Source organism: Lagopus muta, chromosome 6, assembly GCF_023343835.1.
Source record: "Lagopus muta isolate bLagMut1 chromosome 6, bLagMut1 primary, whole genome shotgun sequence".
Taxonomy (NCBI): domain Eukaryota; kingdom Metazoa; phylum Chordata; class Aves; order Galliformes; family Phasianidae; genus Lagopus; species Lagopus muta.
In genome coordinates this window covers 20,544,698-20,569,135 of record NC_064438.1, presented here as the reverse complement: position 1 = coordinate 20,569,135, position 24,438 = coordinate 20,544,698, and the positions used below count along the sequence as shown (strand labels likewise).

At 35.1% G+C, this 24,438-nt stretch overlaps 1 protein-coding gene across 16 annotated transcripts in view; it reads left to right on the top strand.

The window, feature by feature from the left end:
* LRRC4C (leucine rich repeat containing 4C) overlaps positions 1-24,438 on the top strand; it is a 470,956-nt gene that overhangs the window by 232,889 nt on the left and 213,629 nt on the right. The window contains exon 1 of one of the 16 annotated variants that reach the window (XM_048947528.1): positions 11,642-11,666. The exons of 14 other annotated variants lie outside the window; for them this stretch is intronic. The gene's annotated coding sequence lies outside the window, so the exon portion shown is untranslated. Of the gene's footprint in view, positions 1-11,641; positions 11,667-24,438 lie in introns of those variants that run through there. One more of the 16 variants, XM_048947529.1, reaches the window with a different exon arrangement.

Here is a 24,438-nt window from a genome sequence, read left to right as displayed (position 1 = left end):
GGAATTCATTTTGTCTAAATTCAGATTAAACATTCCTGTTCAGAATAAAGATGCACCTACTTTTATGTATTGCTAGTAATGTTTCCCTAGTGTTTCCATGACGGATAAGAAGAAAAAGTAGATTCTGAAGTATTTAAATAGTAGCAGTCAGTAATGACTGCAGAATACACATCCAATGAACAAGGATGTTATTTCTGAATTCTTTACTATTTAGAAGTTTGGCTGATTATATTGTCTCAGAGCATCCTATGGTTTTAAATGGTTGAGTTATCTACATCTACCTACTCTTCTGAAGGGATGACAGTGTTCATCTGTGCTGTTAAACCACCGCTGTGTTCTGTCTCTGAGTTGGCTGCAGTTCAGAAGTAAATGGAACAATTCTGTTATTATAGAGTTGTGAAGTGCTTTGAGGTCTGTCAGGATGTAAAATATTTTGTGACTGCTTGCCAGATAGGTAAATATCTCAAGATCTCAACCATATTACCCTCTCTCTCTCTCTCTCTTTCTCTCTCTCAGAAAAAAAAAAAAAAGAAAAGAAAAAGAAAAACCTTAAAATATTTTTGCATTTTCATTATTACTTTTAAACTTTTTATTATTTTTTAATTTTGTTTTTTTAATAAATACAAAGTAGGTGTTTCAGTGTTTGAATACCAAGGAGACATATTTACTTGGATGTTTGACCTTTTTTTTTATTATTATTTTTACTTTGGCATTTTGGAATTTCAGGAGTCTCTTTCTTAGGAGTGTTTTGTGGAAATAAAGTTCTTCCATTTTAAGCAGTAGAACCAATAAAGTCTTTCTAGCTGATATGTTTTAGCGAACTTGGCAGTGATACTATAAAACAGAATTCTAGAATAGTTAAGATTGGAAGGAGCTTTTGAAGATTGCCTTGTCTAGCTGCCTACTTGAAACAGGACTAATTTCAGAATAGAGTAAAACTTAAAGCTGCTCTCAGTCTTGTACACTTAATTTCTGAGTATCTCCAACAATGGAAGATCCTCAGCCTCTCTGGGCATTTGTTTTACCTTTAGTGTGATACTTTTTTTCATTGCTTCTAATTTCATTTTCACTTGTTTCATCTTGAGTCTGTTGACTATTACTCTGATAGTTCTAGATAAGTCCAGTTCTGACTTCTTTACTTACTCACTAAATACTTAATCATGGTAAGAAAATTCTACATTAGCCTAGTTTTTTGGGGATTGAGCAAGTGCAGTTTTTCTGTCATCTCCTTGTGCCCCATGTACTCCAGCCCCTGATCATCTTGGTGACTTACTCCAGTATGGTCGTGTCTGTTTTGTGGTCTCACAAATAGTCATCAGAGGAGAATATTCACTCTTGTTTATTTGCTGACCACATTATTGCTATTGCTATACATAGCCCAGTATCTTTTTGGCCATTCTTGTTGTTAAGAGTGTACTACTGTTACCTACTGGGATTTGGAAGTCCCTCTCTTGAAAGATTGTTTCTATCCATATGGTGTCTAGCCTGTCCCATTTAATTGAATTGTTTCATCCCGAATGCAAGAATTTCACATTTCCTTTTATTGAGCTTCATTTGTGCTGTGCACAAATGTCTGCAGCATGGGAATCATTCAGGATAAATTAGAAGTTCATGCACAAAACTATGATCTGACTGCAATCACACAGTGATGATAGGATAGACTGTGTAATTATAGGGCCACTTTGGATGCATACAGTCTCTTTAGAAGGGATCAAGAAGATTAGGAAGAGGAGACGTCTTTTGATCAGTGAGGAGCCTGGAGCTTTGTTTCAGAATCAATGATGAGCCAGCTGAGTACATGTGTTTGAGAACTGGAGATATTTTAAGAAGCCAGCCCCAAATAACTAACTTTGGAATACACTCACAAAATACTTTATGGAACACCCCCTTAGGCATTCAGAGGAAATAAAGGGGGAAAAAAAAAAAGAAAAAAAATAAAAAAGAAAGATTATTTGGAGAAACTCCACTATATCACTGAATATTCAATCTTTTTCTACAACATTTGGAGCCTAAGAGAAAGAAGTTAAGAGGCTTCTCTGCAGTTCAGAAATTATGATTCCTATTAATTGCAAGGCTAAGTTGTATTTATGCTAAAATGAGAGACAGTACCAGATGTGTTTGAATAAATGGATTCCAGGTGGTATAATCTTCAACTATTCTATGATACATGGAAGATGAATTTTCATTAACTATATCCCTGTACAAGATAATCAAAGAGACTAAACATTTTCACCAAAGTTACAAATAATGAAAAAATAAGTAAAATACCAAGTGCACATATAAATATTATTTTGGTTAGCAAAAGCCATGTGAAAATCTCTTGACAGAGAAGAAGAAAAACATGTGTGCATGAATGCTGTATAGGTCCCTTTCTCCTGTGTTCCATTTTTAAATTCTGCAAACTACAGATTATAAAGGAATTTGAAAAGCACATGAAATGTGGGTCACAGTTCAATTGGAACACTGACATTAGTACAAGAAAAAAAAAGACAGTGCTAGCTATAAAGCCTGCAAGTATCTTCACTGATTTGCTATTATTTACGCACATTTTGGATTACAAAATCCACACATCAGTGCTCCGTATGCATTTTTATTGACTTCCCCCTCCCAACCTCAATCTCCTGGAAGTGTATATACATACACAGTGTCTTTTCAGTTGGCAACCTGCAAAAAACTGATAGATCTGAAGATCTGAAAAGCATTCTTTCTCCAAATTTGTACTCTGATTTTATTATAAATAGGTAATAAACCTGTGGAGTACAATTACTGTGGGATCATATACACTTCTCAATCTTCTTTTAAAGCCACAGGTAATTTGGATTCCCTATACCTCTGAAAACTGTCTTTCCGCCTTTCACTACTGTGATTTTTCTGCTACATAGGTCACTCAGAAACTAATGCCTCCTATTTATTTCCAGAGAAACTATGACAGATGCAAAGAACACAGAAACACTATTTGATAGAGCAAATTCTCAACTACAAAACATTATTTTTCAGCACAGTCACCACCATTAGTTCCGCAATTTCACTAGGGATGAAAAAGTGCCTGCATGTAATGCTCATAAAGGTCTGCAGTTGTGGAAGTCACCCACTGTCAGCACTGCTGAAACACTCACTGCCTCAGTCTGCTCAATTTCATTGTTTGGTTTCCATAAACATTCAGCAAGTGTCAATGGATGTCAGTGGGTGCAATTTTTTCCACAAGGACAAATTCGGTGACACACCTTTGCTTCATACTTTCATGTCAGATGCCATTTTATCAGACTGCCCCTTTGCTGCCATCAGTTGCATGGCAACAAAATGTAATGGAATATTGGTGAGAAGGTTCAGTCTCTACTGTCATACCACCAACATCCACATCTGACATCATAGGCCAAAATAATAAAACAGGAGACATTACTTTTGGAGCAGACCTTGTAAAAATGTGTTTTGCACTTATTTCAGTAAATCCCACAGGTATGTATTAGAGACTTTATTTGGTGGTTCTTTTGTGCAAAGTATCATAAGAAATTTGGATATGTCCATTCTACTTCTCTGTCATAACTAACAGCGATGGTAATACATGTATTAGAACAGCAACACTGCTTATGATTTTTTCTAGTGTTTTATATAAATGTTGTGGAAGTTTGCATAAAAATTAAATTTCAATCTTAAGAATCATAAAGTCAGGAGAATTCTCCTGCACTCCTGAAAATGAATTTGATTTGTTGTTTTTAGTCAAATTAACTAATGACACAAAAGTAACCATAATGTTCTCCGTTGTGTGGGCACCACTGTGGAAATATATTCTAAAAAAGAAAGGACCAAATGAACTGAAGCATCTAGCTGGAGAAATACTTCTGGAAGGTAGTACTCCATGTTGAAGCAGGACATCCTCAAGGGTCTTCTGCCCATGGGTGAACCATGCCAGGATGCCAGGGCAGGGATGCTCAGCAGGAAAATAAGAAAGATCTGGAAAAAAATGGCAGAAAGCAGTGTGTGGCAGAGGAAAGAGCATTTGTTAAAAAACTCCTGTGGACATGACCCCAGCATCCTGTGTTGCCTATCAGCTCCCTGCAGATTTGGGTTGGATTCAGTAACCTGCAGTGAAAGTAAGTGAAGCTTACAGTAGGAATTGGAGAGTGGAGGTGTTAGCATTAAGGTGAACCTGTGAAAAGAGGAGGAATGTTGTTTACTTAAGTGTTTGATATTTTTTTCCCACATGACTGACTTGCTGATCAGAATTTGGTGTCACCTAGCAGTAACTTAAATGAGGTAATAATTCTCCAAATTGACTGCTGTTTCTCATGTACATGCATAATGGTGAGAAAGTAAACAATGCATCATTTAAAAAAAAAAAATAATAATAATTAAAAAAAAAAAAAGCAGAAATCCGTACAGCTTAGTTTCTAAAGCTGAATGTGATACTAGGCTTCAACTGCCTTTTTAGTACATCCATATTGTCGGCCTGGAAAAGCAAATATTTACAGTTACATTTGTGCCAAAGTACTGGATCGTTTCCACTGCCTGCTTTGTACAGAGATAAGTAATCTTTTATGTAATAGGCTTTCCTTGCAAAGGATTCCTAGGAGGTAGCTAACACGCCTTTGTTGTGATTTAATTTAGTCCTTATCATTTGCCTCATTTAAAAATAATTAGAAATGATGAAAAACATTTTCAGAAGTATATAGAAATATGCTTACTACATTTTCATTATCAATATGTGTTTAAATAAAAGACAGTTCCCCACATTCACCTACATACAGAAAATATTGGAACACTCATGAATTTTCAAGTTTGAAGATTCATGTTCAGTGGGATGTAAGACCTGTGAGATACACAGACTGCTTTTGTGAGCCACCAGGTGTGATACAAATTGTTGATGATTTCTTCTTACAAGTGAGCATATTCTACTGAAGAGCCCTCTGAATGGCATTAAAGAGGTTTTGAATTAAAAAAAAAAATCCTTGCGTTCATCTAAAAAAATAAAATAACAGATAAAGGAGGTGAGGAGAACCATGAATCAGTAGTCTAGAGACACAAGCTAAAATGATGTTCTGCAATTCCTTTGTGTCTCATGTAGTAGTGTTAATTTTCTTGATGGGTAGCTCAACAGATTAGAAATACTAAAATATGCCCTTAGCGTATTTGCTATGGCTTTTAGCCAGCATATCCAATATTTTATATCCAAACTTTTTCCCTATGAAAAATTTTTTAAATTCCGGTGTTGCCTTATTTAATTTTTTTGCCTTCAGCGTGAGACATAAGATTTCAGTTAGAAGCAATGATAATCTTACTGTCTTGTAGTCTTTCACCACCATTTTTTACTGGTTTAAAAAAAAAAAAAAAATTACCTGTGTGGTACTTGGATTGAGAGAAAGAAGCATCGACTGGGCATAGGTGAGCAGAAAATCTTGTAATGTGAGGAAAGATAGAAATATGGAAGAATCTAACAGTGAATATTTTGGAAGTTTTCTCCCCTTTTGCCACCCTTCTAAGCATCATCTGCACTGTTCTTTATAGTTTCCTCTAATCAATACTTCTTTCTGTGCTCAAACTGCAGCTCTTAGACACTAGAGTAGTCTGAAAAATGGGGCTCGGGATAAAGAAAAAGCATACAATATACATAGGAAAAGATGTGCAATATAGGTCATGAGATTTTAAGCTGAAATGTAGGAAACACTGTATGATGAGATGCCTGGACAACCTGCCAAGAGGGATGCTGAGTGTGAATTCATTACAGAACATGACTTACAGTTGCATTTTAAACTTACCAGGTAGTTAAAGGAGAATCTAGAAATAGGCTTACATAGTTTTAAAAAAGTGTTTTCTCTGTCTTGTATGATTGTTATAATTGTTTAAAAATCATTCTATTTCTGTTGTAGATCTTGCAATATGATTGAAAGAATTTTGTAAAGAATTTTGTAAGGCAGTCCCTTCTATTAAAAATTTTGCCCTAGTATTTCAAACTTAATGTAACATGATACTGACAATTACTGTCCCCTCAATGACTATATTTCCCTTGAGAATTCTTCTGATTTAGATTACCTGAAAGTTATTTTTTCAACAAATCTACAAACATAGCATCCCAGAGCATTAAATTATTGCTCTAGAAATAGGCTAACTCTCATCTGAATAGAAAAATTATCAGTTTTCTTGCTGTTTTATGCTGAATGAAGTGGTAGATATACAACAACTTTACCAAGGTAAGCTGGCATTGCTTACCTTCATTTCTATAAGCTTTATACTGCTAGTAATTAGGGAGGATTTTCCTTAGCAGATGCTTTTTTTGGAGAGAAACCAGACATATATTTGCATGTTCACAATGAAAGTCCTGCTTTTGCTAAATATTTTTTTTTTACTATTATTTTTAATTTTGTGGGAGAAGGTAAAGGAGGAATGCTAGCAGTGACTCTTTGGATATTTTGTATATTGCAGATCTGTGATTCTGGAGGGATTCAGCAACCCAGATGAAATGGGCAGCAAATGTTTGAAAATTGTCTGCTGTGTCATTTCCTACTATTTAATCTGTTGGTTTTAGTGTCACAAGGAATTACAAGATAGAGCAATCACCTCAGTGACATTAAGAAAATCCATTCTTTTTGTTAGCCTGTCTGCAGAGGTTTAGCAGGTGAATTGTGGCATGCATTATTACACTGACTGGAGTAAGTACTAGGGTCATTGCAGGGTCAAGTTTTCCTTCCTTGACGGAATGCACTATATTGCTTTTAGATACCTCCAAATGGCCTAGCACCTTCCTTAAATATCTTTTCCAATGAAGCATATTTGACAGAAAATGCACTCTCAGCTTCTTTCTCAAAGGACACACCAGAGAGTTGTGAATGGAGAACATGTCTGTCATTCTATTGAATCATCCTGTTTGTGAATAAGCTGATGATGTCCCTAAATGGCTTCAGTAATCTACCTCTCCTTACTCTCCCTGGGAAAACAATTGTGTGACTGTTCTGCCTAGTGCTGAGCCAAGTCATAAACATTTCACACTGTGAGTGATAGAAACAGCTAAGTATTGCACTTTAGTTGCATAAATCCTATAGAATCAAAATGTATGCTGATCTTGTCATCTTTACTGAATCTGCAAAACTGGATGAGGAGATAACAACTCAAGTGCACTGTGACTTCATGACATTTGTTTGAAATAAATGTAGATGAAGAAGAATGTAAATAATATGATATGAAAGAATGACATTGATGAGAAAATTCAGGATATGGCTTTATTTGTTCAACTTCATTCCTTTAAGATGATTTATGATAGGCTGGTATAATATAATACATACTGATACAGAATGTTTTTTGTTGTTGTTGTTCTTATTATTTCCAATTTGTTCAACAAATGAAAAATCAGTAAAAAGATAAGAGCAGATGCTGAACTTCCAGCTGAACTTTAATGGATAGTAAATTAAGACTAGTTGGCAAGCTTCAGAAGTGTGAGTTTTCAGTGACTCTTCAGTCAAAGGTTCCTTTTTCTACTCTGCCATAAATCAAACTAACTTTATGACTTCCTCATATCTGGCCTTGGGCCTTCTGCTTCCTTGATTTTTTCCATTTATCTCCCTGTTAAAGGATCTCAGAACAATTTTCATATACTTGTCTTTTATAAAGTGTATTTAGTTTGAAGGCCAAAATGTGAATGATAATAATGTGAAGAATCAACACCTTGTTTCTTGCTGTTAAATGCTGTACATGTGTTTACTAAATCTTTCTTTACATACAGTGAAAAAGAAACAACTTTTACTCCTCAGAATAAACTCATAGAAAACCACCTGTCAAAATGGACAGAACTGTACTGAGCACAGACACACGCAGGTTTCATGGCAGCTAAGAGACCCTTTTTGTAGTGTTCTGAAATTAAAGTGTATTGACAAGGGTACTCAAACACATGGTATAACTTGCTACTTTTATCACTATTGCTCTAATGTTCTCTGTGGTAATGTTAGTGTTGAGGAAAGAGTCGTTTCCTAAATATAATGAAAATATTCTATGCTTTGACATTTTCTCAGAGTTTGTGACAGAAGTCAATTGTTTCCTTTCAAATGTATCCCATAAAAGAAAAAAATTTAAATGGTACATGTATCATCTTATAAAACAAAAATTGTCATCATAATGGTATCTTCTGTGTGCTGTCTTTAAATATAGCTGGAACTGTTTGCTCCATAGAAAGGTCTTAAGGTTGCTTAACACTGAGCAATGTTAGTAATGATAAAGTACTAGGCCTAGGGCCTGTTTTTTAAAACTTATAATAGCATAAAAACTGCAGTTTGCCTACAGGTTTTGCTAGTTAAAATGCTTGGTACTCTTCTTTCTTTTAGTGGACTTAATAACTAACAGAATCTACACTAGGGGAATAAATTCTACCTCCCTAATTTCTCAGTAGCTAATCTGATAGAGACCTAAAATAAGCATCTTCCAGAATTTGCAAACAAGTAAAGTTGATGAGACCATCTTTCTTCTCACATCTTTCCAGTACACAAATATGTGAGCGCTCAAGGTGGCTGTGAATAGTGACTGTTTTATATTTATTCCACTAGTGCATTCTGACTCATTGCACTACAGAAAACCATGTTGATGAAGTATGGCCACTCACACCAAATCATAGCTAGGAGGCCAGACTGAATTCTAAGATGTGACTTTCCAAAAGTCACTGTTCTCTTTAAACAGTAATGGAAATTTTTCAGCAGCCTGCACCTGACAACCTAATGTTCAAAAAGGCAATAAATGAAAAAGATAAATAATTGCAAATAAGACATTTGACATTTTCATTTACTTAGAATCCTAACTGCAGTTATTTGGAAAGATCACAGAATTTTTTCTTTGCAAGAGGTCATTTCTAGGGCAGGAAGCAACTGAGTAAAAAATAAAATAAAATAAATCCAGCCCTACTAAAAGAAACCAAAAAACCAAACCCAGATTTTCTAGCTAATCTTCAGGTAACATTATCCATGCATATTTTGCCGTGTGATATTGATAACAGCAAACATTTTGCCAAGAAATGTTTCCATGCTATCTCTGTACCACGGTAAGCTGAAGTCTGGCTTTGGATTCTGATTTGCCTTTGATTTTTCAAGCCAGTCCTGTTCTCTTTTGTCTTCTTGATGTTTTTAGAGGTCCTGAATAACACAAAATGCAAACATGAATAACATATCACCCTTTTGTAAAACTGATAGAGTTTTCAGTCTGAACTGGGATTTTTGCATAACACAATAGATTCCCTTATCCGTGGAACTGCCATTCAGGACCTTAACTGTCTCAGTTCAGTCAGAGGAATGGGTTTCAGCCTGTCTACATGTGAAGAGTAGTATTATTGTACAATAGTAGAAGTATTTGTCTTTCTTTCCTCTTGTAATGCAATCAAATTCTTAGCAGGGATATTACTGAACATAAATCAGTAGCATTAATGATGTATCAATTGTGTATCCTCTCCTGAGAATGGTGAATGGCAAGCTCAGCAAGGAGGTATACAAACAGTCACATTTCATGAAAATCTCACTTGATATTTTATGCTGGTGCTGCATATAAAATTCTTTTGTCACAGATGTGGATTAGTGCATTGTACTCAGAAATGGAGCCCAACTGAAAATGCAATAAGAAACTCTGAATTTCTATTACTGTTTTCTCAAATTGAAGAAGTGATGGCATTACTTAAAAGACCATTTTTGCCTTTTTTTTTTTTTTTTATGGAAAAGGTTGTTAAAAGATTGGAAAACGCTTGGGGAAGAAAGTAACTATGAAAAGACAGCAGTGTTGAATGGAAGCAGACTGCAAGGCAGAGATACCTGAGCTATCTCCTGTGATGATTTTCTTTATCCACAGAAATCTCACACTGGGACACCCACTTTTACTTTGCAAAATACATTTAACACAGAAGAGAAGGAAGTTATCAAATGTACAGTAGATTTACCACATGGTGGTATTCATTTCAAAATGAGTAGTATGATTGCTCCTAAATGAGGGCCTTTGTTTAATAGTGTGTGGAACAGAGAATGAGAGAATAAAATCTGTACTGTTTAACTTCTCTAAATTTCACTTTATCTGAGACTAATTGCTGTAAATGAGATATAGTCAGATGAAAATTGTCATTTGAGTAACATCTTAAACATCAGAAACAATTCCTCTCTGATGCATGAAAAAGTAGCAAAAGGAACTCAAAGATCCTCTGTCACATTCCTGAACGTCTCTGTCTTTCAAAAGAGAACACAGTACTGTGCAGCGGCTGAAAAATGGTTATCTAACTAGATTAAAAAAAATCAGTCATTCAGATTAGGCTGTGTGCTCCAGTGTTCTCAGAGATTGTTTTTAAGTCTTTGCAGCAACTGTATCATAATGGTCTCTTATGTTCCTTAGTTTTGTCTTCTCTAAACTGAGCAATGTTTTTTTCTTTTGTTTACTGTGACCTGAGGATTACAAGCTGTAGATCAGTGACTGCTCTTCTTTGTACTCTCTCAAACTGACTGACATCCTCCTAGCAGAGTGCTTTCCCATGATGGATAATGCTCAGCTGAAGGCCTACCTGGGCACGAGAGAATGAAAAAAAATTGTTTATCTCACACAGAATATCTAGCCTATACCTGGGGGTCTGATAATTAATTTTTTTTATTAAGTCTCCTGATTTTGTGTTTTATTCAGCTTCTTCTCTGTGTTCTCTCTGTTGCTGATCATTACAGGTCAGTCCATTCTAAGAAGACTGCAATCCATTCAGTGCTATTCAACTGTAGTGAATATTCAGTATTATCAGTTGGTATATTTTTGCTAGATTAGTTTTTATGCTCAGAAATGTGATACAAAAGAGTTCTTTTACATGTGAGAATTGAAGCATACAATCCATAAAATATTTCAGTTACTGGAAAATGCTTTAGTGAAAGTAGCACATTGGTTGCCACTATGAACACAGTTTTTGTGCCGAGTCCTATGGAGGCAGTCTGCTAAAGCACACTATCTTCCATCACTTCAGTTGAAATAACCATTCCATGACTTAAGTATGCATTTCCTTGAATATGCTCAGAGTATTTGGTAGCATGCCAACCTGCCTGCAGACTTTTTGTAACACATCCTTGCCTTTTTTGGTTAGCTTCATATCATCGTTATCATTCACACAGTATGTCAGTAAATGGATACAAAGAAGTTCCAATCCTTTTTCTTTAGAACTCGGACTTTTAATCTCTTTGAATAACACTATCATAAGAATAAAACAAAGCCTTTCCTAAATGAAAGCAAATTATTGGCCATCTGTACTAAAGAATTAGGTTTTGTTTCATCTCTTTGTCTAATCTGTGAGAGTAAAACAGAAGAAAAACACTAGATATAATCTTTTTTACATTATTAACACTTCTGATTACCTTATCTTTATATTCTTATTCTATAACATGCAAACTCTTTTCCCTTTGTTTGAAAATTCTAATAAGTCTCCTATTTATTAACAATATATAGCAGCACAGATTCTTAATTTGGTGTATGGGAGCTATTGATCATGGCCTGAACCTCTAATTGACCACCTGAGGCAAGTAATGAGTCAGCTAGCACAGGTGAAGGCAATTCAATTCACCTGTGCTACCAGAAGGGTTAGAGCCTAGCTCCACCTCTCCTAGATCCCATTTAAGTGCTGACTGCCACTCAGGAAGGATTTCTTTCTAGACACCATTCCTTATGGAGTTTTTTGCACATCTACAATACTGGTGAGCATTTTCATTTGTTTTGATTGTTTTTCTTAACTTTTGTACACCTATGATTGTACATTTGGGGGTAAGGTTTGTCATTCATCTTGTCTTGTATTTGTGAATAGATTAGTCTTCTGAATAGATTATTCTTCTAATATGGCATTCTGGGGATTTATAAAACCTGCACTGAATTTGGTAAACTAAGTTTGGTAAATTATGTATTTTTTTTTTTGTTTTCAAAGTTAGAACACTTAATTTATCTGTAGCATTTTTATTTTTATTTTTATTCAGTGATATTTATATTAAGAGTAGAAAAAGGTTCTTTTTTTCCTTATCAGTGAAGTCTGTACTCATATACAGGTTTTTTTTTTTTTTCATTTTCATGGTTTAGGCAGTTCTATGTCTAACCAAACAAGTCAATACTCAGGTTCAATACTAAAGCTATTGTTGAAGTGCCTATGTAAGTGTTTTTGTTGTTTGGTTGTTTTCTTAAAAAAAAATTGGAGTATATATTGCTTTAAGAAGTTCTCAATATTTAGAACTTGTAAAAGTCCAGGTGGTTTTGATACTGAAGACCTTGAATACTCACATGTGTGTAAATGAAGTGTATTGATTTTTAGAGCTGCTACCCAACAAATGTTGCTAATGATGGAAATAAAAAGATCTCATAGACAATCAGAACTTTTAGAGTAATTTTTATTTTCGCACTCTTAATTACATCAAAAATGTGAACTTCTCATGGTAAGTTTTAGGGCTGACATCTTTTCATTTCTTCTTCATTTCCTGCAGAATTGTATTCAACCTTTAAAAACGGCAAGAGAACCAAAATAGCTCACAATTCTATTAGAGAAACTTTAATTATAGTGCTTGCAGGTGAGAAGAGAGTAGGTCATGCCTTTATTAAAACATCTCTAATTAAATAGCAGAGATAAAGCTTCCACATCTCATATCATGGCTACTTTTTGGTATAAATCTGACTGCTGAATGGGCTGGAGTTAAAGAGTAAGTTTCAGGTCAATCGGTGCACCCAGGTGTTGCACTCTGCTATTGAAGCCATGCTCAGTCAAGGCAACAGGAGTCAGTTTTAATGAGGCTGGTTCTACCCAAGAAGGACATAGATCATAATTTTTTTCATAAATGAAAAAGGAGACATACAGGTGGAGATAAAATAGTTTTGGCAGGCAAAGAAAGGTAATGTCTCACTGAGAGTGCTCACAGGTCCTTCAAATTGAAAGGAGCAAGTAGATAGAGGATGTATTGTCACCAAACCAGGGTGACAATTCTTTAATAACTGATTATTTTCAAGGTTATCTTCTCTGATGAAGAGTAAGAGGTGGGACTTCCTGAATTTTGATTAACTGTCTCCCATTCTTTCTCGTGGATAATAGACTACTCTGGACTGTCTTATGTTTGATTTTCCTACTGGCATTGACCTCTGTATTGTGCTCTAAAACGCATCTATGGCTGATACAATAAAGATGTGAACTTTGATGGAAAATCTGAAGCTTGGTTTTACAGCAATTAAACACTAAAAGAAAACTACTTAGATGAATTGGCTTCTTATCTGAGAAAGAACTGACACTTGTGGTTTTCATTCTTACTTTGAATTGGAACAAGCTCTGTGGCTCATATGTTAGTAAATTTATCTTCATAATAAAGGGGTAGCTTAAGAAAATGTTCGGTCTGTTTTCTCAAAAATAGCTGAGATGAATCCTGACTGAGCAGGGCTTAGTACCTTTTTATTTTTATTAATATTGTTTATAATATGTAAGTACGTAATTTTAAATAGTAGTTTCTTAAGCCTCATAAATATCCAGATGCATATTTAGAATATGTACATTTAATGACTGTGTTACGCTACTTTAGAATTCAAGCCATCTAAAGCCTGTGAAATTATTGGACAAATGAGTTACATTTTTTCCTATGGCCAAGGTTTTGGTGACATTTTCTGGTAGGAAGCTGAGGCCTGGTGTAACAAAAGCATTGGCTAAGGTAGCATGAGAAGTATGAAATAGGGATGTGAGGAAACTCTATGACAGGACTCCAAGTATAAGACACTCCTTTATAAGCAGTGACTCTAAGTAGAAATATATCTATTCCATTGAATTTTGTTCTCTTTTTTTTTTTTTAAAAGAAGATGAAGTTAGTGCCAATAGGAACTTCAGCATAACTCAGGAAATTTATTCTCTCTATATTAATTTTTTTCTCATATAAACTGTTATAAGGCTTACCAATTAGGTAGAAATAGCTGTGGTGTTTGCATATCCTTCAGTACAGCTAATTCTTGTAGTGAACCAGCATTTCAAGCATTCAGAAACCCTAAATGAGATCCTGAAATCCTGTTCCCTTGCTAATGGTTTCTAAATCTTCTATTAATTGCATGTCATGTTCAACGTTTTGTGTGTGGTTTTTTTGTCTTTTTCTCTGTAAATCTAACACTAAAATCTGTTTCCTGAGGAAAGTGTGAGAATGAAAATTATGCAAAATAAATTCATTTTTGCAGACATTGTTTTAGAGATGAGTGCTATGAAATAGAAAGTGTTGTGTAGAATCATGAATTGTACTGCAGCTTTTACTGCAAAAAACATGCACATTTGACCAAAACAGATGCTTCTCTGATACCTTACATTAAAAAGAAAAAAAAAAAAAAAGCCGAAACCTCAAGTCTTTAAATAAATATTACTGCTTTCTTTCCCTCCTCCTTTTCCCTGTACTTTTATTTATATATTTATTTGCACAATATCATTTTGGGATCTGCTGAAGTATAATCTACTGATATAAAGTAAACCCTGACTTTTATATCTCAGTTGAGTGTCAAGCAAGGGACAAGACTGCATTGAAGTATTTATAATCTGAAGGTATTGTAGTGAGCTTGTTGAGGTATTATTCAAGACCAGAAAGCCATAAGTTCTATGTAAATAGTGACATTTTGAGGCTAGTGGCAGCTTAAAGTAACTTTTTTTGTCTCAGTTTGCTTCTGCATTATCAGTGTAAAGAGTATTGCCTTGGAAGTGCAGGGACTTCAGACTTCAGAGATTGACTGAGTTGGCTGGCTGCAGTGCAGATAAAAGATGCAAATTATTTTATGTCAGGAATTTCTGTGATGAAACAATTTCAGCTGTGGAAACAGAGAAGAGCTTAGGAAACAAAAATAGACTTCTGGTTAACTGTGTCTGTTTGGCAATGATGAACTGTAAGTTAGAGTTACAGCTATGTTCTATAGTAGTTCACAGAAAGGGATACAGTACAAATGCAAGAAGCTTTTAGGTTTTTATCATAGTTTATCTTTAAAGTAACTAGATGCATATATATATCTTGATTTAAAAAAAAAAAAAAATTAGTAAAGCTAGTAAACATAATCTTATATTGGTTAATCATATAGTGGTATTATTAACAGTAGCTAATGGTCATTCTCCTGGTAAGGTGGCTATCTCTCCTGCTAGTATTTCAAAATCATTTACTAAGTTGTGAAAATACAAAAAAATTAAGATGTGTTTAAAACGGTGGGTTGTCACTTAGTGAATCTGTAGTCGTGTATAAACTTCTGCAATGCTTAGAATTGGTGAGATTGATTCAAAAGTACAGTTATTATGTACAAGTGAAAGCATTTTCCAGAGACAATTTACATAAATGGAAATTACACATCTGCAACAGGTGAGATTGCCAGAGAAGAACATGCATAGAATGAGGCAACCTATTTGCAAGTATATACACATGTATAAACACAAATGTGCATAGATTCATATATGAATATACTTGTGTGATAGTCAGAGCTTGTATCTGAGAAACCTAAAATTTCCATTCAAACAAAGATGAAACTTTACAAAGTTGTCCTTATCTCCAGCACTGCTAAATTTATTTCGGATTAAATGTAAATAACTTGCAGAGTGCTACAGTGATGACCCAATGAAGTGTGTAAGGATACATTTAACTTAAGAGTAACATCCTTATATTAGTTATATACTGAAATTTAGGCATCACTATGTGTGCTTCATTGGTTTGGGGTAAGAATCTCTTTGCTTTGCTGAACTGAGTGTTCAAGAAATAACCCTTCTGAGAGGTGAAGCAAATAGAGCCATAAAGTAGGGACCTGTGTAAGGAAAATCCAAACTGATATTTTGCACGGTATTTTGGCTTTGTTTTTGAGTGATGATTGCATTTCTAGGATTCTTCTGGAAATTTCAGTTGTGTCACTTTAAGTAGTTTGTCTGTTATCAGACAAAGGGGAAAGTAGCTGCTTTCCTTGCAACTTAGCCAAGTAAGAGGAATGGTAATATTTTTCTTAATATTATGTCTGAATGTGTCTATACACTTCAGGGCCATCTTCTCCTCTCTATTATTTCAGGAAAATAAGTGATTGTTCAGGTTTCTGCTCACTTAAATATGGTATGTGACTGTTGTTGGAGTAAGGCAAGCTGTGGCTAAAAGCAAATCTGCCCCCCCCCCCCCCCCCCAAAAAAAAGAAGGTGAATGGAAGCTTATATTAATGAAACTCATTGAGAAGCTGATGCAGAAAGGAAATGTGGGTAGAGAATAATTAATTGAAAGCAAAATCATCAGGGCTTATTCTGTGAAGTAAAGAACAGTTACTCATTCAATGAATGAGTTTGAAATTAAGAGAAAGTAAAGGATTGCAAATCAATAATAAAAAGGGCACTAAGGTAATGGAGCCTTTGTTTCAAACTGTAAGAGACAGTTTTGAATTCCAGAGTGAAACTTTAGTGATGGCCCTTTTCATTACCATGTGGAAACCCTGCCATTTTCCTCCTACAGTCGTGCTCACTTCTATGCTGCTTTGATCTATGACTCTATTTGCCATGCCTTTCAGGGATAGGGAAGTGGGAACTCATTACTGAAAAACACCCGAGTGATTTGGAAGATAGATTTTATGTCACAAGCTGATCCCTGAGGCTCAGCATCCACCCTTCTAACAGAAACTTAAGTAAAAACTGAGAAGATGTTTTCTGTGTTGTTGTAGCAAAAGGGACCTTGCTGACTAACTGATTTAATGGGCTTATCCATTTACAGGTTTATCTGTGTTTCAGCAGAGTAAACTTTTTCCTCATAGCAAAGAAGTAGGTTGGCAGTTTTGTTAGTCCTGTCTCTTGCTTTTATCTGTGTTAGTCCCATAACACTCTGGCCCACTGATAGTTTATGTATAGGAAGTGAAATAGTCAGAACTGTTTGGAATATTCAAGATGAAATAGTGCAAGACTACCATCGGATAAAATGCTGTAGACAGAGCAGCTTTAGGTATTTTATTTATTATGACAGAGTTCCTTAAATGCTGCAGTCAACATTTCCCATAAGACAGTACTGATAGGTTTTTTTTCCTTCTATTACTTTTCAAATTTCATATTTCAGAAGTACCTCATGCATACTGCTATGTTCTTGTTCAGTGCATATGCATTGAAACTTCAGCTGGATTATAAGAGTAACTTGTTTTATTTCTCAGCCTAAGAAAAAAGAATCATTAAAAATCACATGGAGGTTCCTATTTATGATAAATAGGAATCATGTTCGATTTAAGAATAGATAAATAGATGAGCTCAAAACCACATAACATTACCAGAAGTGGCATCACTTATATCCCCAGTGGCTAAGGCAATCTCTCATTTATAATCTACTGACTTCTGGAAATACTGGTAGTCATCTTGATAATGTAAATGGTTTACATGCAGATCATTGGAGTTATTTGGACATTTAATGAATGGTTAGTCTTATGTGCCTGATTCCTCTATCCTGGGATTTGGCATCTAATCCTGGTTTTTTTGTTTTTTTTTTTTTAATTAAAAGAAATATTATTAGCTACTGTTTAGAGTTTGAGTCTTCATGCATTCACTTTTTTCTCTAAAGAAAACAGGTTTAGTTAATCCATAGGAAGTGTCTTTATATGCTCAGAAGGAATACGAGGATCACACAGTGCCCCTAGAATATGCTTGAAGCTATCTAGCTGGAAAGCAGCCTGGCAAAAAAAGAACCTAGGGGTCCTGTTGTGCACAAAGTTGCACCTTAGCTAGCAGTGTCACAGTGTCCTCTTTGCAAAGAAGGGCAATATTACCTTAAGATACATTAGGCAAAGTGTATTATTGAATTAGTCAGCAGATTGAGGAAAGTAGTCCTCTTCTTCTTAGCATTGGTGATGCCACAATTGGTGTAATATGTCCAGCTCTGCCCTTCTGCTTTCCAATACAAGAATTTGTATATATGAGGAAAAAGTTCAGTTTGGGGCTATCATGATTATGAAGGCACTGGGGCACCTCTCCTAAGAGGAGAAGCTGAGAGAGCTGACACTGTTCAACCTGTAGAAGAGGCGGCTCTTGGGGATATTACCTAAATGTACAAATATATGAAGGGAGGGTGCAAAGAAAACTGAAACAGATTCTGAAGTAGTCAAATATATTCCATATGTTTTATTGAATATAATATGTCCATATCATATATGGATATTCTATACCACGTCATGTGAAAAAGCCTTAAAGTCTGTGAAGTTGACTGGAGCAGGCAACGACTGCTTGGGGACTGCCTGGGCATCATTTGGCGGGGGCTGAGCAACTGCACCATGCATCAATTGTTTTGTAATTATATATTATCATTTCTATTATTCTTTTCTCATCCTTCTCTGTTTTGAAAAATGGTTTTTAATTCAATCAATGAGTTTTACTTTCTTTTCTCTCAATTTTCTCCACTGGGAGAAGGGAACGAGCAAATTACTATATGGTACTTAACTGCCTGTCAGGTTAAACCATAGATGAGAGAAACTGTGGAGTCTCCTCCTTGGAGAACTTAAAAAGCACCTGGACATGGTCTTGGACACCTTGCCCTGGGTGTCCCTGCTCAGGATTGGTCAAGGTGACTTCCGAACTTCCCTGGCAAATTAAACCTTTCTTTTATTCTGTTTATTTTTAATTTTGTTTTCTTCACACAGAATGATCTTATGCATCTGATGGTCAGTCACCAGAGATGTAATTTATCCAAATATAGAATAAAGTTGCACACACCTGTAACCACACAAGTGTTTGTGTATATATGCATGTGCTGGCCATCTTACATGTCAAAATATTAACAGAGTTTTCGTATTATTTAGTGATACAGCTGTATTTTCCCCAATGGGATGAGCAGTATTACTATTGATTTAAACAGGACAAGTTCTGTGTTAGGAGTTTTAATTAATATCACTGTTATACATATAGGGTTAAAGGAGAAGAATTAAAACTGAGCACTGAAAGACAAAGTTAAAAATTGTATTTTAGTTTTAACCAGTGGCTTTCTCTATGGCCTAGGGCAAGCTATTTTAATTATCTACACCGTCATTTCCAGGTTTGTCCTACCCAGAAAATAAAATGCACCTATCTAATAGGGATGTATTGAGGTTTCAATTAGTGCTTGCCAAGTGCTGTGAGCTCCGTAGATAAAAGATGCTATAGCAGCAGGAACTATTATTGTTATATCATTATTATACATGCTAGCTTAGTTCTGTGACATTAATCTTCATTTATCAAGAGACTTATAACTCACTCCTGGCTACCTCTCCCATGCATTACAGCGTTCACTGTGCTGAAGATATATTTCATGCTGGTATAAAACCATGCATCTTAAATCTCTATGCTCTATGTATTCCTATGATACATGAGAGAATAGATGTTTTTTAAAGCTACTGAAAATAATTATTTTTCATTGGCTGTAGTGATTTTACTCTTGTTGCATTTTTATTAAAAAATAAATATATATTGTAACTACTAAATAACTTCCCTTCTTGGTTTTTCACTGTGGCTCAAAGTGTTGTGTCATATGCGATACTTTTGTGCTTACATAAAAGGTGTATCAGTATGAAAATCAAAGGTTGAACCTGCCTTGGTAACAGCATTGTTGGATTAAAAAAAGCATTGGAACAAAGAATACTTCACCTTCAAAAGTGAAACTTACTGCTAACAGTGTCTAAAGTGTTTTCAATATTTTATTTAAGTAGAGGAATTATACAACTGGGAATAATTGCTCAGCATTTGCTTCCATGGCTATACCCCTCATTTAGTAGCCAAACGTGGTATAATGCCAAAAGGGTTTTGAAGAACAAAACTTATGTAAGGTAACATTAAGAGAGGTGGTGCAAGTTGATATTCTTGGGATACATGTTGGATATCATCCTTAATGTCTGGTAACAGGGGCCCCTCTGGCACGTGTCATCAATGAGTTTTAACAATATGCACTATATGCAAAATTATTTTCACATTGTAAACATTTTATAGGCCATTTTTGCTGGTGTCTTTCTATCATTTGCAGTATGGACTGATATCTTGTGGGAGGTGGGGAGTCTCATTTTGATCTTTTTACCTTCGTTTCACTGACTTTACTGATGTAACTAAATGTTAATATAGAAATATTTCTGTACTTTCATATATGAAACTGGTGTCTTTATATAAAGATAGTGAATTTGAGTAATTTGAGACAGATTGCCTCGTGCAGTCTTATTCAATACCTGTTTCTGAGTGGATATTTTTAGTGGGCTGACAACAGTAAGAATTGTATTCACTGATGTCTTGTACATGTCACATGTGGCTTGCTGCTTTTTTTCTCTCCTCCCCTATCTATTCAACAACAGGAGAAGGTATACTAGCAATGTATTGGATCGGTTTTAAAGCAAATAATATAAAAAAGCCACTCATCAAGCTTAGCAAGTTTCTAGAAGTTTTTTTTTTTTCTTTTCTGGTGTTGCATACTAGGAAATATGGAGAAAGTAACAAATACCTTTTCATTCTATGAGAATAAATTATACACTTTATTTAAACATCACCCTTTGAGGAAAAGTCACTTTGCTGCTACTGTAGAGAAGCCTTCAAAAGTCACTTGATTGAAATTGAGAAAGAGTTGAGGGAAATACAGAAAAAGAAAAAAGAGAAGGTTATAAATGGAAAAGAGAATACAATGTATGCAAAGTTATTTCATAGAGAAGAAAGGGAAAAGATCAAATGAAAAACTGAAGCTTGTCAGATCTCTACATCTGTTAATGTTAGTGAATTACCATCTGGTGGTATAGATGGACAGTTCATGTGCAGGACATATCTTCAAATGATGAAACAGATTTCAAAATAAAGACTAAAATTGTCCATATAGCTAACTGCCAGCTTTATCCTGTTTTTGGCACAGGAATTTATACAGAGAGCTGATGTTTATTAATGTGGTAATTAATCACAAATTGCATACGTGTAATGAGAACGTGAATTTGAGATGCAAGTCTGAATTGAAATGAGAATTGCTAAGAGTGAAAGGAGTCACCAGGAATCACCTCATTCACATGAGAATATTAGTTAATGAGAGATATGGCAGGTTTCTGAATATGTGCTAAAGTCACTCATGAATTTCATGTGAATTGCGACTAGTAAAATGGTAGTCAAGTTTAGCATTGACTTAAAATTCACTGTCACCTTGGAAGGGAGTCCCAGCTTCAGAACTATAGAAAATCATCAAAGAGGTAGAACCTTGCAGTGCATTGTTCCCTACATTTAAGAAAACTTTGCTTCTTTGCTGTATCCCTGTATAATAGGCTGTCTGTACTTTTTTCCTTAATTTCTTTCTTTAGCTGTTGATTATGCCAGCTAGAACTTAAATTTGTCTTCCTAACTTTGACTTGTTTTTTGTATGTGGAAAAATTCTATATCCTGTTCTCATATTTTATATGTATGAGGACTGTTTCTTCCATGCAAAAAAAAAAAAAAAAAAGCATCCTTTGACAATGATTGTATCTGGAGACCAAACAGTGGATGTGAGCACAGTAAGATGATGGGTGGTGTGTTTCAGTAGTGGTGACAGCAGTGGGTCACCTCTGCTGGTGCAGATTTATACAAATGTGGCATTTGGGCTTTTGTTCATCGCTGGAAAAAATGCATAGGTAATGATGGTGACTGTGGGGAAAATGGTGTTTTGTAGCTGATAATCTTTGCTATCGAGACTGGATTGTTGGGCCAAGGTTAACGGCGTGAGTTTCAATAGGGCCAAGTGCTGGGTCCTGCATTTTGGTCACAACAACCCCAGGCAACCCTATAGGCTTGGGAAAGTGTGGCTGGAAAGCTGCCTAATGGAAAGGGACCTTGCTGTACTGATGGACAGTTGGCTGAACATGGATGTGTTTAAGAGCCGTTTGGATGTGGTGCTCAGAAATGATTTAGCAGAGGGCTGTTAGGGTACTGTGGTTAGGCTGCAGTTGGACTTGATGATCATTGAGGTCCATTCCAACCTGTGTAATTCTATGATTCTATGATCAAACAGTGTTATTTGTGCTCTATAGAGGTTTCCAGGGAAATAAATAGGAGGCATTAATTTCAGAGCAAAGTACACACCTATGTATGTGTCTCCTCTGTCTCTTCTCTAAATTCTTGATTACTATTACAGTCCATTTTGGAGGCCCTGACCAATAGATGAAAAATTGAACAAATTTAATCGAAGATGTGTAGGCTATTTTTTCTTAAGTTCCTTTTCTTACCCAGTAGAAAGTACTGTAACTCTCAAAATTGATTTAAACAAATTATTTTCTTACTGGAAAAGAATCAGGTTGCTTTAGCTCACAGAAACATTATGCTGTACTTTAAAGAATGTATCTCTCAAGGATCATGAATACGTTTCTAACCCTCTCTATCAAGGTGTTTTAATGCAATCGTGAAAAATGTTGGTCTTCCGGAAAGTCTGGTGATTTTAGTAGATTTTGATAACTTTAGTTCCAGTCAAGAAAAAGCTTGTATGGTAGTGAGATGTCTTTCTATATTGTATATATATCTAAATCACTCAATATGAAAACAGATAACTAAATCCCTATGAAGCACAGGAATTTTTGTATTAAACATTTCTTCTGAATGTGATTTGAAAGGAACATGTGGCAGAGAGAAACTACTTCTTCCTTTGAGTATCCGAGTACTTTGGTTTTCATTTTAAAGACACAATATGCATTAGAGTACAGTCCTGATCACCAACAGTATATAGGTGTGGTAATGTAATAATTGTTGTTAGAGCACAAATTACAGGAAATAGCTGGATTCTGATGGAGAGGAAGTAGATTTGTAGTTAGCAAATTATATATGTCAAGTGATCTATGTGGGGGGGGGGGGGGGGGGGGGGAGGAATTGCTCATTTGAATTAAAATTGCTTTTAGCAATTTCCAGGTCATCCTGCAGTGTTTGGAAGTCCTATGTGCTTCAGAATATTTACTTTACCTTTGATTTTTGCTGATTTCTATCATATAACCAGGGATGTCACTGATTTTTCATGTATTCACTAGTGTGTATTTGTTCTTCCTCCTGCATGCTTCACTTTTCCTAATAGTGACCAACACAGATGGTCACAGACATGTTTAGTATAATTTTGTCATTTGCAAAATTGGACAAATTCCTGTGAAGACCTCTGCATATTGTTAATACAGGACATAATTCCAAGTTTGGAATAAGTTACTTGGAAACTCTGTGGAATACCTAAAAGTTTTAATTTTGGCTAGGTCTTATTTTCTGTTCTAGATATTGCGGGAATGTTACTCTGGCAGCAATTGTTCACTGTTCTCTGTCAACTGCAGTCCCAAGACTTTCCTCTCAGAGTTTAGCTGGCTATAATGTGGATGATTTCAGAAGACACTTTGTACAACATACTTTATTCTCTAGCAGTGATATTTTTCATTCAGAGTTTAAAGGAGCAGAAAATTATTGTCAAAATGTTGAGAAGGTAGTGAGAAATTCTATTAAATGTTGTAATTTCTGTTGTCACTTTTCCAGATTTCACAGAATATAAAATACCACTATCACTTTATGGTATCTTATAATGTATCTAACAACTGGTCTTCATCTTCTCTTCTAGTAAGACATCAATTAAGTCAGCAGCAATCCATTTCAGGGATACAGTGTAGCACTGGAATTGTTTCTCTCCAAACCTTTTGCTTGTGCCATTCTCACAATTTAAATGCTATTATGCAGAAGAAAATTGTAAGCCATTGTCTTGTGACAACAGAGCGTTATTGACCATTTAAATAGCCTATGCATTTTGTCCAAAAAAGTAATTTGAGTTTTCATAATGTCTTTTGTTAGTTTTACTTGAAGTGTAGAGTTGCGTGAAAATATGGAGACTTGCATGTATTAAAATTGCTATTAAATTATATGTTTTGAAATAAGAACAGACAATTCTTTTTTTTTACGGTTTTATTCTAGTACTTTGGGACCAAAAGAAAAACAAGGGAAGAGTACATCTATGTTACAGTTTTTGCAGTGTTATTCTTGTATGTTTAGTGTTACACTGTGTTGGCATTGGCTCAAATAATGAATTGCATTTATGTATTTATACTATAATATATTCAATTCATTAATGTGAAGATATAGTAAGTTTTCATCATGATCCAATTATTGTAAATATTTAAGATTGAGTTATGATGCATTTTCTGCTGAAAATATTTGGCAATGGAGACAATATAATCCTTCTGCTCTATAAAGGGAGAATGCAAGCAGGATATGCTCTATTTAAAAGTAAAAGCAACAATTTTTTTTAGCTCACACACATAGATCATAACTAAGACTATAGTGCCTTTAAGACTGTAGTGATCGACTATGCTAGTTGCTAATAAACTTCATCACCTGCTGATGAGATGTAGTGAATACTTCACTTCTAGGTAGCCACCAGTCAGGGAAGTGTGAGTTGCTGCTTCTCTTTGGAGTGAGATGATGTATGACATTCCTGTTTATCACATTCTGGCTCACTTTTTGTACTCTTCAGATTATCATGCTTTTTTTTTTTTTTTTTCCACCCCGTTCTTTTTTCTTCCTTT